At 59.7% G+C, this 10,658-nt stretch overlaps 9 non-coding genes across 9 annotated transcripts; 4 read left to right on the top strand and 5 right to left on the bottom strand.

Moving 5' to 3' along the window:
- Positions 1–114: 114 nt before the first annotated feature.
- On the bottom strand, positions 115–196 carry TRNAS-GCU (transfer RNA serine (anticodon GCU)). Its single transcript has one exon. It is a non-coding gene; the product is annotated as a tRNA-Ser (tRNA).
- Positions 197–601: 405 nt separating this feature from the next.
- On the bottom strand, positions 602–674 carry TRNAM-CAU (transfer RNA methionine (anticodon CAU)). The gene has a single exon. It is a non-coding gene; the product is annotated as a tRNA-Met (tRNA).
- Positions 675–877: 203 nt separating this feature from the next.
- Positions 878–959, top strand: TRNAS-GCU (transfer RNA serine (anticodon GCU)). Its single transcript has one exon. It is a non-coding gene; the product is annotated as a tRNA-Ser (tRNA).
- Positions 960–3,933: 2,974 nt separating this feature from the next.
- TRNAS-CGA (transfer RNA serine (anticodon CGA)) lies at positions 3,934–4,015 on the top strand. The gene has a single exon. It is a non-coding gene; the product is annotated as a tRNA-Ser (tRNA).
- A 2,146-nt stretch (positions 4,016–6,161) lies between these two features.
- Positions 6,162–6,233, top strand: TRNAA-UGC (transfer RNA alanine (anticodon UGC)). Its single transcript has one exon. It is a non-coding gene; the product is annotated as a tRNA-Ala (tRNA).
- Positions 6,234–6,529: 296 nt separating this feature from the next.
- Positions 6,530–6,611, top strand: TRNAS-UGA (transfer RNA serine (anticodon UGA)). The gene has a single exon. It is a non-coding gene; the product is annotated as a tRNA-Ser (tRNA).
- Positions 6,612–7,095: 484 nt separating this feature from the next.
- TRNAA-CGC (transfer RNA alanine (anticodon CGC)) lies at positions 7,096–7,167 on the bottom strand. Its single transcript has one exon. It is a non-coding gene; the product is annotated as a tRNA-Ala (tRNA).
- A 1,178-nt stretch (positions 7,168–8,345) lies between these two features.
- On the bottom strand, positions 8,346–8,417 carry TRNAP-AGG (transfer RNA proline (anticodon AGG)). The gene has a single exon. It is a non-coding gene; the product is annotated as a tRNA-Pro (tRNA).
- Positions 8,418–9,946: 1,529 nt separating this feature from the next.
- On the bottom strand, positions 9,947–10,018 carry TRNAP-AGG (transfer RNA proline (anticodon AGG)). Its single transcript has one exon. It is a non-coding gene; the product is annotated as a tRNA-Pro (tRNA).
- Between the last annotated feature and the right edge of the window lie 640 nt (positions 10,019–10,658).

Here is a 10,658-nt window from a genome sequence, read left to right as displayed (position 1 = left end):
TAGAGGCTGGCCCCGCTTCCTGACACCCCCCCCATGTCGTCCTGCCCCAGGACTTCACGGCTCCGCTGTGGCTCCGGGGCGCGGTGGGAGAACCCGGGGTGGCAGCAAAAGTCCCGACGAGGGTGGGATTCGAACCCACGCGTGCAGAGCACAATGGATTAGCAGTCCATCGCCTTCACCACTCGGCCACCTCGTCCTGCTCCGCACCGCGCACGGCCCCGCCCCTTCGCGCCGCCAACCAGCCTCACCTTTGCCCGCGCCGCCGGTAGCTGACGTCGGGCGACTGAGAGTACGGCCCGGGCAAGGCCCGGCGCCACGCTAGGTGTGAGGGTCCCAACCTCGAGCCTCAGACAGGGCAGTGCTTTTTGCCGTCCCTCCTGGCTGGGAGTCGGGGGCGGGCCGCCATTTTGCTGCCTCGGACAGCCCCGCGGCTGCGTGAGGGGACTCTGCGGTGGCCCAGCCCCGTCCCCGCCATAGCCCACGCCTCCAGGCCTGCTCCTCGCCGCCGCCGCGAGGCGGCCCTGCAAAAAGGCCTGCCCCCTGTCCACGTCGCTGCCTCGCACTGGAGGGCTCCCCGCGCCAGGCGGGGCGGCAAAAGCGCTGCCCTCTCTGAGGCTCGAACTCAGGACCTTCAGATTATGAGACTGACGCGCTGCCTACTGCGCTAAGAGGGCAACCACAAACTACTCGCCTGCCGAGCCTCCAGCCAAAGATCCCGGGGAGGGCCGCGGGCCCGCCCCTCAGTGCGGCAGGCAGCCCCATGGCGCGCCGGGCGGGCCGTGACGTGCCCGGCGGGGCAGCGGGGGCCCGCCGTCAGGCTGGCAGCGGGGCCCCGCGCCGGCTAGCGAGGGGCGGGGCCGGAGGCGGCGCGGGGCAGGACGAGGTGGCCGAGTGGTGAAGGCGATGGACTGCTAATCCATTGTGCTCTGCACGCGTGGGTTCGAATCCCACCCTCGTCGGGACTTTTGCCGCAGCGAAGGTGGAGCTGGGGACCGCCCGGGCTGGCGTGTCCTGCGGGCGAGGCTGGCTCAAGCTCCTGCCTGGCACAGGGTGACTGCGGGCTTGACTCCCAGCGGGGCCTGAGCCCCGGGGGGGGGAATCTAGTAGCAAGTGCCTGGTCCACTGCATCCTCCCAAAGGGAAGAGGTCACCGGTGTCCCCACAGTAGCGTTTGACTTTGGCAAGAGGAAATGGAGAAGCCCAGAGGGAAGAAATTGAAGAAGCCATCTAAACGGGCAGCCAGGACCCGGCATGGAGGTGGCTGGAAGTCTCTTATTGGAGACTCATGGAAAAAAAAAAAAAACACTCAGAAATCCTTACAAGGGCTATTACTGCAGAAAACAGCTGTTAAGCAGTTAAGATAACCCTCTGAAAGAGGAGGGTGCAACCGGAAAGCTAAGTGGGACACGTGAATGGATCCCACATAATCCACATAATGGACACCTTGGGGAGTGAGGGCAGAGAAGATGGAAGGGATTTCCATCAGAGGTGTTGGTGAACGTGCCTATTCATCTAACTGCCAAAAAAAAGAAAGAGAGCAAAAGGCAGAGTGCAAATCCCATCTTGCATACAGTAGGAGCCCAGAGGGGGAGAGGAAGGTGCCCCATGCCGCCCCGAGCTCTGGTTGGCACTGGGATGCCCAGTGGCTCTGGACGACCTGCCTGGAGAGGGACCCGGCAGAGGCATTAGCCCTCTCCTGCAGCTAATCCTGGCCATGTGACGAGCCCTGGCACTCTGGGAGGGTAACTGAGATGCTGCCAGGTCCCTCCTGCCAGCCCTGCTAAGTGTGAGAGCCCAATGGGCTGGCTGCAGGCATTGCAGCCGTGCCAGGGGGACAGGTCCTGCTGCTGCTCGTGGGGTTTGGAGGTGCTGCAGAGCAGGGGCAGGAGCAGGACCTGGGTGGGAGGGAAGCCTCGGTTATCACTGTATCCAGCGGGGGACCCTGGGGAGCCTGGGCCTGGCTGGAGATGTGCCCCAAGGGCTCCTACGCCAGCAGCGTCAGATTCAAGGTGCAGCCTCTGCACCGCTGCCCACAGCTGGTCCAGGGACCCCTCTCCCATGGGGAGATAACCCCCCACTTCTGTTCCCTTGCAGGTAGAGCCGCCCTAGGGGGTGATGGAGGATGACGTGGCATTCAATGGGATTCAGCTGCACTGCTCCCATGTGTGGGACCCCAGTGGTGGCCACACAGCTGAGTCCCCAGAGTGGTAGGAGAGCCCCCAGCCTACCTGTCCCCTCCTCATGGCTGGAGAACCTCCTTCACAGCTCTCCCAGCTCTGAAGGGCTTGCATTCTCCTTCTCCCATATTCCCCAGCCTCAGCACCGACCTCCTTCTCTCTCCTGTATCTAGGTGAGACTGCTGGTTGGAAGCCTGCTGGTGTCCCCACTGAGGATGCCTGGTGGGCTTCGCGCTGCAGGTCAGGTAACCCAGCGTGGGCTCCTGAGCAATGAAGTGGCCACCACTAGCACCCTTCACCTGCTCCGATGGGCATATCCTGGAGGGGTCGCAGTCCACCTGGGGCCAGCAGGGCAGCTGGAGCCCCCAGTGCCCCAAGGCACTGTGCGGCATCCAGACATGGCAGGATCCTGCATGGGGGCTGAAGAGGGATGACACAACCCTGAATGATCTATGTCTCTTCTGCTGCCCATAACGAGCTCTGGAAACCCACTGCAGGACACCCGATTCCATGACCCAGCTTCACAGAAGCCTGTGCCCAGGGTCCCCTCTCCCAGGACCCCATGTCCACTGAGGTACCACCTTAGCCCTGGTACGCTCAGGGGGCACCTTCCCCTTGTCTCCATGGGCTCCATCATTGCACAAGTGCAAGTTCCCCAACACCTATTCAGCTTCCCAGAGACGCTCCCAAGTCCTTTCTGCCCCCACCCAGACTTCCAGATATTCCCCAGCATCTCTAGGACTGTCCCTGTCCTACCCTGAAATGAGTTCTCAGTAAAAGCATGCACCCAGACTGCGCCAGGGAATTTCTGTCATTGGGAGGGGACAAACCAGGGCAGAGAAGCGGGGAGCCATGGCCAGCCCTACCAGGACACAGGGATGCACAACCCATTGAAGGGGATGACTGAGAATTTATATCTGCATTGTCCTCAAAGGGCAAAAGGATGGGAGGCTGTGGGTACACAGGAAAATCTGTGTACCCACATCCTGAAAATCCTGATGGGGCAGATGGGTGCATGAGGGACCACTGGAGACCCCTACTTGAGGCACAGATGCCCAGCTTGGGGCAGGGAGGAAGGCACCTCTAGGAGTTGAACCCAGGATCTCCTGTTTACTAGGCAGGCACTTTAGCCAGCTGAGCCGTGGAGTCCACCTGCCCTCAGCTGTGAGGAGCTGTGGGCTGCCCCACAGCCACAGGGGGTGCTATGGCCACAGCCCCTGCCCATCTGCTGCCACCCCACCACCAGGGTCACCCTGCCGAACCAATGGGCCTGGGCACAGGGTTGGGACCCTGGGGACAGGGAACATTCCTGTGTGTCATGCTAAGCTCAAAGCCCCAGTGACTGCGGGGTGTCCCTGGGAAATAAAAGTCAATGGCCAGGTCCGAAATGAGCTCTGTGCTGCCTGGGTGGTAGTGGCCAGTGGTGGGTGCCCAAAAGGAGGGCTAGTCCAGGAGCCGAACCCAAGACCTCTCACGCCCTTAGTGAGAATCACGCCCCTAGATCAATGAGCCCCTGTGTGCAACTGCCTTGTCACCCCCAGAACGTGCTGGCCACCAGGGTGCTGGGGGGCCCAGGTGCCACTTTTCGGGGATGGGCCCTGCCATCAGGCCCTGGGGAGTACAGCAGGGCTGAGCGTGTGTGCAGGGATGCACTAGCCACCCTGGAGACTTTCCCACTTCCCAAGAAGACAGGGGACACCCAGGGAATGCTGGTCTGGGCACGGGCCAGGTGTACCTGCTGGGCATCAAGGGTGGGGGCTGTGATGGCCGAGGGGTGAAGGCGTTGGATTCGAAATCCAATAGGGTTTCCCTGCGCAGGTTCGAATCCTGCTCACAGCGAGAGATTGTTTTACCCACTGCTGTGTGAGTTAGGGGCCGGGGCCTGGGCCTGGGGGAGCGGGGGACAGGGGCAGGAGAAGACTGGAGTCCGCGGCAGCCCCAGCTGTCCACCTCGCTACCGCGCCAGGAAGCCTGCTCCCAGGCAGAGTGAAGTAAGGAAGGGCAAGAGCTGTGGACCACTTACCCCGGGGCCAGGTGAAATCCTCCCTTGTGAGGTGGGACCACCCAGGGTCATGGGTGGGGCTGGGGACCCACAGCAAAGCCATGGGGTATCAATTGTGTGTTTATCTGCAGTTGCTTTTACCAGTGTGCTGTGGGCCAGGTGGGACCCGCACCAAACACAGGGCTGAGAGGCCAAGGGGAAAAGCTGGGGAGCCCCGTGCAGGCTTGGGGTATGGTCCCACCTTCAGGTGTGGGAGGACCTGGGTCCAACTCCCAGAGGAGTCCTCCCTTTGGGCAAAGCCTGCCCTGCTTTTGCGTGGGGAGTACACAGCTCATCTGGGGTCAGCTGTTGGCTTTCATCCCCTTGTTCCCTCTGACAGTCACTTCAGGGTTTGGCTGGGCAGGGCGAGTAGGGCAGCTCCCTCTCTAGGGTGTCCTGGCATGGAGTGTGGGCACCCACTATGTCCACCATGCACCACTGCTGTCCCCCCAGTCCTGGGACAGCCATGCCCATAGGCAGCCCCAGGGCCTTTCTGTGGGGCCTGGGGGCCAACCTGCCAGCCCTGCAGCGAGCAGCGAGGGGGCTTTGGGGAGGCAAAAGTACATGGAGATGCTGGGGGTTGAACCTAGGGCCTCTTATATGCAAAGCATGCACTCTCCCACAGAGCTACATCCCCTGTGTGGGCAATGATGTGCCCAGGGGTCTCCACTGACCCCCATGGACCAGCTGTCCCCATGGCCACTGGGACCAGGGCAATTATGTGCTGTGGCCACCTCTAAACGCTGGCCCCACATCCTGGGGGGGGTCTTCCCTGCTCCAGGCTGTGCCAGGGTCAAAAGCCAGTATCAGCCACCCTCACCAACCCCAAAGATTGTGTGGGAGAAATGGTGGGAGTGGACTGTGGTGCACCCCAGCTTGTTGGTCCAGTGGTACCTGGTGCAGAAGGGTCGGTGCCATGCCCTGGCTGGGCACATCCCTGTGAGCAGGATGGACCCCCAAGATCCATCAGTGCATGACCCAAGGTTCTGTTTTTGGGGTCAGGGTCCTTGGGGCAGAGTAGGATGGGCAGTGGGACAGGGGTGGGGCAGGAAGGGGACTTGCTGTCTTGTTAAGAGTTAAAGTCTGATATGTGGCTGAGGGAAGTCCTCCCATTGAGTCAGGAGGTTCAGAAAGGACCCCCTTGCTTTCTAAACTCCTTCTCAGAGGGGAGTCTAGGTGTGGCTATGTCCAGTCTTAGTCCCAGACTTGGTCAATGGTTTATGTCTAAAGGACATAAGTACATTAGCCACTTAGTCAGAGTCAACATTTGCCTGTTTCAGAGCCCTGTCAAGGACTTTCACTGAGACAGTTTTGGAAGTTGGAAAGTTGGAAAGATAAATGATTTATTAAGGCAGCAGATATAACAAATTTGGAATTGCCGTTGATAAATACACTTACTGCAGAAATCAAGCTTGAGTTAATAGTTCAGTGCTTTTGTTAACGATATTTTGGTGGGTAACATCTGGTGTAGTCAGAGGCACAAGTCTTCCCAAAGAGGTGTCCCTGCTTGGGGAAGGGAGAGGTCTAGGCCCATTCCAGTAGTTGGAACTCTCACCTTCAAACTGGAGGATTCTAAACGCCAGATTTATACTTTTAGCGAGGTGGGACTAAGTCATTTATTGCGTGCCAACTAACTCTTAACAAGACTTGTGTTCGGTACAGAGGCACGGTTGCTCTCCCACTGTTTTTGAAATAACATCGGGCTGTGATGCCTCTGCCTCACACCAGGTGTCACTCAGCTGATCTGAGCCATCTGTCCTGGTGGTCTTGGCAAGATAAGGAGGGTATGCAGCTCTCGCTCGGTCCCTGGTGCTTGTTGGTGCTTACCAGTGCAAGATAAGCATGTAGCTTAACTTTTCTCAAGCCAGATTCACAATGACTCCATATTGACACAGACAAAGCTGGTAACTCACCACACTTGGCCAAGCATCCTCACCACAGCCAGGGGATGTAGCTCAGCGGGAGAGCGCTTGCTTTGCATGTAAGAGGCCCTGGGTTCAACCCCCAGCATCTCCATGTTCCTTTTTCCCCCCAAACCCATTGTTTTCCAGGGCTTCATTGGAGCGTGCTTCCCTTTGGTGCCTGCCCTGTGGCTAGGCTCTCTGCTCTGCTGCACCTGGATTTTTTCCCAGCCATGGGTGAATACCCCAGGATGTCCCCTTTTTGCAACCCTTGCATGTGTGGATACTGGGGCTGCCAGGAGGAGCTGGGGCTGTGCAGGTGGTCCTGCACCAGGCTGGGAAGTATTTTTTTCCCGAGGCAGAGCCCAGAGCAAAGGTGGGGTGCCCCCACCCAAAGGTGGAAAGTGTGGAGCTGTGATGGCCGAGGGGTGAAGGCGTTGGACTTGAAATCCAATAGGGGTTCCCTGCGCAGGTTCGAATCCTGCTCACAGCGACTGATTTTATCCATAGCAGGGATGAGGTGGGGGCCAGGGTAGTCTCTCCCTACGAGGAACCCATAGCTGGAGAGCAGTGTTCCACGCAGCTGCCCTTCTCCTGTGGTGGGCCGGTGGGGCCATACCCTTGGTTCAATTCCTGGCACAGCTAGGATTTTGGGCACAGATGGGGTGGCACTGACTGGGACAGGCAGCATGAACAGCTCAGCCATAGTCTCCTGTGCTGGGAAGGTTCCACCCTCCAGGAAGTGAGATGCTGCCTGATGGGGCTAAAACATGGCTCAGCCATGGGCATAGCTGTCTCTCAGGGATGACCAAGCAAGGCCCTGCTGCCACCTCTTCCCTGGTGGGCAGCTCTGCCTGAGGACCACAGTGCAGGCTTGCAGGCACACACAATCTTTTGAGAAGATGCCTTCCAGAGGCAGAAGTAGAGTTTATCACTACTGTCCCTTGGAAGGGGTGGGCTTAAGGAGGCAAAAAGCTTGGAGATGCTGGGGATTGAACCCAGGACCTCTTACATGCGAAGCAAGCGCTCTTCCACTGAGCTACATCCCCCACCTGCTAGAGATAGTCCAAGGGGGTCCTCTTGACTGTCCTCTCACTCTTGACTCTATGGCTTTTGGAGCTAGGGCACTTACAGCCTATGGCCATGTCCAGGTGCCAGCCCTGCAGCCAGGGCAGAGCAAGGGGCACCTGTGAAGATCCATTAGGGCCAAAAAGAGCTTTCTAAGGTCCCATCCCAGCCCATCCAGTTCTCTAAGTACTGTAGGCCAAGAAGGGGGTACCTGCCCCTTGCAGTGTTCTTCCTCATTGGTCTAGGGATATGATTCTCGCCTCAGGTGAGAGAGGCACCGGGTTCAACTCCTGTGCAAGTTCTCTGTTTGGACACCAGCCTTGCTCAGCTGGTGGCATCAGCCCAGTGGGACCAGGGCCAGTGTGGCAGGAGGACACCAGTGCCTGGTGCAGTGGGGACGGACAAAGTGTTTAGCATGGGCACGTCCCCACGGCCAGGATCTCTATCCTGCAACAATGGGGATAGTGGAGTGCAGCCACTGGTGGCCTGGTTTTGGGGCAGAGCAGGGTGAGCAGTGGGCCATTGGGGCAGTGGTGGGAGGTGAGGGGAGATGGCCAGGCCCCCACCCTTCCCCATGCATAGGGGATGTAGCTCGGTGGGAGAGCACTTGCTTTGTGTATAAGAGGCCCTGGGTTCAGCCCACAGCTTTTGCCTCCCCAGACCCCCTCCCTGACAGCTGTGGGGCTGGCAGAGGCAGAGCAGAGCTCCCAAGACCTCACAGAAAAGCTCTGGGACTGCCTGCGGGCACACCTGGCGTGAGGATCCTACCTGGCACCTGTGGGCAGCAAGGAAATGCCCACAGCCCTTTACCTTCCCTCTCTGTGAGGTGTGAGGGTACCTTCTGCCCATTCCCAAGGGGCTTTGGGATGAACGCTGATGTTTGCAGGAGTTGCCGTCCTCACCTCGTCCCTGCAGGGGCTGTGCCTAGCAGTGCACAAACTTAAACATAGGAAGTTCCATCTAAACGCGAGGAGGAACTTTGAGGCTATAAGAGCACTGGCACAGGCTGCCCAGAGAGGTGGTGGAGTCTCTGGGATCTACGTAGGGCATATGGGCACATGGTTTCCCTTCCCAAGGGGGCTCAGGGTCTTTCCTGGGGTGAACGCCAGTGGAGGGGGGAGCAGCTGGGCAGGAGGAGGGCGGTGGGTGCCCAAAAGGAGGGCTCGTCCGGGAGTTGAACCCGGGACCTCTCGCACCCTAAGCGAGAATCATACCCCTAGACCAACGAGCCATGGTGCACCCTTTGGACCTGACCCACCTGCTGTCCCAGACAGCCCCACAGCCCCACACACTGCACAGGCCAACCCCATGCACACTACAGGTGGTGGCTACCCCACACTGCTGCCCTCTGGCCATCAGCTACCCCAGGTCTCCTGGGGACGTGCCGCAGGGTCATCAATGGCTGTCGCTCAGCAACTCAGCAAAATGCTACACACCCCCACACCCCGCTCACATCAAGGGCTGCTTCCTCACCTCTCCTGGGTCTGCAAAACCTGGAAAACTACAGGGGACACTCTCACCCTCCTGCCCTGGGGCCATCACAAGCCCTGCCTGAGGCATTGCTGGGGGTGACTCAGACGGGGAGCAGAGCACGGTCCCTCGTGCAGGAGACAGGCAGAAGCTGCAGGGATGGAATTCCCCTGACTCCCACCTCACCTCCCTTGCCTGGGCACCCACTAGGGCACCAGGGAAAATCTCTCGCTATGAGCAAATCTGCACAGGTTATGCCTAGTGGATTTCAAGGCCAACACCTTCACTCCTCGGCCACCACAGCCCCAGCCCTTGCCAACGGGGAGGGACATCTGCCCCCCGCCCAGGGCACCCCCTGCTCCCCTCTGGGCACCCTGCTGTCCAGGGAAGCGGGAAAATCTCCAGGGTGGCCGGTGCCTCCCGGCACACACCCTCAGCCCTACTGTGCTCCTCAGCGCTTGGCAGCAGGGACCATCCCTGAAAAGGGGCTCCTGGGGCCCCCCAGCGCCCCAGTGCCTGGCACAGGCTGGCGGTGCCCAGGCACCTGCGCATCACGGCCTAGGGGTCCCGGGCTCTACTCCTGGACAAGCCCTGCTTTGGGCCACTCACCGCTGGGCACAGCCCCTGCAGGGATGGGGCACACTATCCAGCCACAACTCGGCCGCCTGTCCCCTCTGCTGGCAGTGGCCAAAAGCAGGGCTTGTCCAGCCGTCCTGGGCTGCGTCAAGAAGAATGTGGCCAGCAGGTCGAGGGAGGTTATCGTCCTCCTCTGCTCTGCCTTGGTGAGACCACATCTGCAGTACTGGGTCCAGTTCTGGGCTCCCCGGTTCAAGAAGGACAGGGAACTGCTGGAGAGGGGACAGCAAAGGGCTACCAAAATGATTAGGGGACTGGAACACCTCTCTTATGAAGAAAGGCTGAGGGATTTGGGTCTTTTTAGTCTGGAAAAAAGACGACTGAGGGGGGATCTTAGCAACACTTATAAATACTTCAAGGGTGGGTGTCAGGAGGATGGGACCAGGCTCTTTTCAGTGGTGCCCAGCGAGAGGACAAGAGGTAACAGGCACAAACTTGAACATAGGAAGTTCCATCTAAACGCGAGGAGGAACTTTGAGGCTATAAGAGCACTGGCACAGGCTGCCCAGAGAGGTGGTGGAGTCTCTGGGATCTACGTAGGGCATATGGGCACATGGTTTCCCTTCCCGAGGGGGCTCAGGGTCTTTCTTGGGGTGAACGCCAGTGGAGGGGGGAGCAGCTGGGCAGGAGGAGGGCGGTGGGTGCCCAAAAGGAGGGCTCGTCCGGGAGTTGAACCCGGGACCTCTCGCACCCTAAGCGAGAATCATACCCCTAGACCAACGAGCCACAGTGCACCCTTTGGACCTGACCCACCTGCTGTCCCAGAGAGCCCCACAGCCCCACACACTGCACGGGACAACCTCATGCGCTGTGCACGCAGGGGCTGCCCCACGCTCATGCCCTTTCCCTCCCCTCTGCTCTCCACCTGTCACCTCCCTCACCTCACACACGCAGAAGGAAAACGGACACCTGGGGGACTCCACTCAGCAGCCTGAGAAAATTACACTTCCCCACCTACCTCAGCCATACAAACTCTGGAAAATATCACCATGCCGCCTGGCACCCTCCTACCTTCTCCACCCCTCCCTCACCTTCTCCTTCCTACACCCTTGTCCTGCAAACTCAGAAAGTCTCCACCCTTGACAGTGCATCGCCCACACCCACTCTGCTCCCCAGGGCCTGATGGCAGGACCCGTCCCCAAAAAGCGGCACCCGGCCTTCCGGGACTGTACTGCTCCCCCCACCAGTACCTGCCACAGCCTGCACTTTGGGGTTTCTGGGCCCAGGGGTAGGACTGGCCCATAGGCTACGCAAGGTCCCTGGCTCTACTCCTGGACAAGACCTGCTTTGGGCCACTCACCGCTGGGCACGGCCCCTGCAGGGATGGGGCACACTATCCAGCAACAACTCGGCTGCCTGCCCCCTC

This window comes from Rissa tridactyla, chromosome 7, assembly GCF_028500815.1.
Source record: "Rissa tridactyla isolate bRisTri1 chromosome 7, bRisTri1.patW.cur.20221130, whole genome shotgun sequence".
NCBI classification, from domain to species: domain Eukaryota; kingdom Metazoa; phylum Chordata; class Aves; order Charadriiformes; family Laridae; genus Rissa; species Rissa tridactyla.
This window is presented reverse-complemented; position numbering and strand designations above follow the sequence as displayed.